Source organism: Halichoerus grypus, chromosome 2 (genome assembly GCF_964656455.1).
Source record: "Halichoerus grypus chromosome 2, mHalGry1.hap1.1, whole genome shotgun sequence".
Lineage (NCBI taxonomy): Eukaryota > Metazoa > Chordata > Mammalia > Carnivora > Phocidae > Halichoerus > Halichoerus grypus.
The window spans coordinates 40,589,652-40,592,335 of NC_135713.1; the positions used below are offsets into that span (position 1 = coordinate 40,589,652).

At 42.9% G+C, this 2,684-nt stretch overlaps 1 non-coding gene across 1 annotated transcript; it reads left to right on the top strand.

Moving 5' to 3' along the window:
- Positions 1-769: 769 nt before the first annotated feature.
- Positions 770-871, top strand: LOC118528302 (U6 spliceosomal RNA). The gene has a single exon (XR_004913557.1). It is a non-coding gene; the product is annotated as a U6 spliceosomal RNA (small nuclear RNA).
- The last annotated feature ends 1,813 nt before the right edge of the window (positions 872-2,684 follow it).

Consider the following 2,684-nt stretch of genomic DNA (forward strand, 5'->3'; position numbering starts at 1 on the left):
CAGGGTATAGAGATGAGGTTGGAGAAAGCAGTTGGAGGCCAGATTGCATAGGACCTTGAAGGCCTCTAAGGACTTCAGCTTCTACTGTGAGTGGGATGGAAGACAATGGAGGGTACTAAATAGAAGAGTCTCATGATGGACTTATGGCTTTAAAGAGTCACCCTGCTTGCTCCTTGAAAAATAGGCTGGAGGCGCCTGGGTGGCTCAGTTGGTTGAGTGGCTGACTCTTGATTTCAGCTCAGGTCATGATCTCAGGGTCCTGGGATCGAGCCCTGCATTGGGCTTCACGCCAGTGGGGAGTCTGCTGGAGATTCTCTCTCTACCTCTCCTTCTGCCCCTTCCCCCTGTTCACTCGCACATGCTCTCTCTTTCTCTAAAATAAATAAATCTTATTAAAAAAAAAAGAAAAATAGGCTATAGCTGGGACTCCAGGAATGCCACAATTATAACATCCAGAAGAGAGATAATGATGGCCTGCGCCAGAGTGACAGCAATGGAGGTCTCAAGAGGGGCTTAGGTGTTAGACATATTTCTGAATGAAGAGTATATTAATCGAGGTTCTCCAGAGAAGCAGAATCAATAGGTATAAATATATCTGTGGTACAAGGAGGGCACTGCCCCACCTAAGAACCCCCTGCTAGGCTTCAGGCAATGAGAACTATGCTGCCATGTTCCTCTGGTAAATAACCAGACATTCTGGTTTGTCATAGAAATCAGACATCAAGATTTTAACTTGAAGTTCCCAAACTTTTTAATGGTCACAAACTAGGCTCGTTTCAGCAGCACATATACTAAAACTGGAATGGTACAGAGATTAGCATGGTCTCTGTGCAAGGATGACATGCAAATTCGTGAAGCATCCACCGTTTTGAGCATTGTATAGAACTGTTGAATCAGTATATCATTCACTGGAAACTAATATATCACTTTATGATAATTATACTTCAATAAGAAAAATAATCAAAAAAATGAATACTCACAGACTAATTCAGAAAATCTCCCAAAGCACTGTGTAGGCTAATGCTTCAGAGCAGACAAAAATGCCTCTAGGCCAAATCCAGCCCAAAAGCAGCCAGTTGGACCCTTCAGATGTAAAACGGAATTTTTTTTTCTTGGGAAATTCACAATCTAGTTGGGATAATAAGATATGCACTGGGGAACTATAATTCAAGGGGAAAAATGCAAGACTATGTCATGGGTGGAATTCTGTCCCCTCCAAAAATGATATATTGAAGACTTAACCCCCAGTACCTCAGAATGTGACTCTATTTGAAAATAGGATTGTTGCAGATATAATTATTTAAGTTAGGTTCCTAGTGGAGTAGGGAGGGCCCCAATCCAATATGACTGGTGTCCTTATAAAAAGAACACCCTGTGAGGACAGACACACAAGCAAAAACCCCAGCAACAATGAGGGGAGTAGAGTTACGAATCCACAAGCCAAGGAGTGCCTGGGATTGCCAGCAAACCACCAGAAGTCAGGAAGAGGCAAGGGATGCTTCTCCCTGCAGGTTTTTCAGAGGGAGCAGAGCCATGCAGACACCTTGATTTGGGACTTCCAGCCCCCAGAACTATGAGACAATGTATTTCTGTTGTTTGAAGCCCCCCAGTTTGGGCAGTTTATTAGGACAGCCCCAAGAAACTCCACAATGCTGTGTTTTTACCTCTTGGAGTTCTGTTTGGGCATTAGATTTGTGGTCAGAAGACCAAAGTTCAATTCCTGGCTCTGCCATTTCCAAGTTGGATGCTATTTGGTATAGTCTCTCCTTTGCAAATAACAATGATGGTAATAGTCACATCGAGATCACAAAAAAAGTTCTACCTCACAAAATGATTGTCAGGATTTAAAAGGAGTTTATAGGGGTTGGTTTTTTACTTGTGCAATTCTTGCACACGTGCGCCCATGCACACGCGCATGTGTGATCACTGTTATGCTAGTTTTTGGCATATTGTCCATGCATCCGGACTCTGAGGAAGAAGAGACATCCTTGGTGAGTAGAATGTGCCTATCAGCCACAGAGACAAAAATCTCAGTTCCAATCAGAAAGCTTACAAGGAAATGCATCCAAGTAAAATCGGGTCTGCCTGTCCTCAGATAATCAGGAAGATACCTTTCACTACCTCAGACAAAGGCATCCAGCCCAGCCACCCTAGCTGCATTTCTCTCCTTAATTCTCGACTGGTCAATGTTTTTGATAGACATGAGTTTTGCAAACAGTTTACTTAAGAAAGAAAAATGAAACTTCATGCTCAACTATTTTCATCGCTATGGTATTTGGCTTTTGTGATTTTGTAAATCGGTTTCAAGCAAAAGGAAATGTATGTCTCTTTTCTAGGTGTTTTCATTGATAAATTTCATTGGGTGGCCTTCAGAAAGTCAACCATTTCCTCTTTGGTGCTTTCCTTATGAAAAGTCACTTTGTGTCCCCATCCATTCAGGTCTTGTTCACGTGATGACCTTGCTCAAGTTCCTCTGGAAGTGGGGTCCCCAGATCTCCATCCAACTGCCCAACAGAGCTGTGTGTTCTGTACACAGCTCTGAGGCACTGTCCCCTCCTTCGTTTCACATATTGTTCTTCTGCTAATGGATCCCAAGCTTACATCAGCCTACAGGAGTCAGGAGATAGCTCACATTCTATCCATTGGAGAGATTTATCAAGATTCAGATGCCTAGATCTTACCCA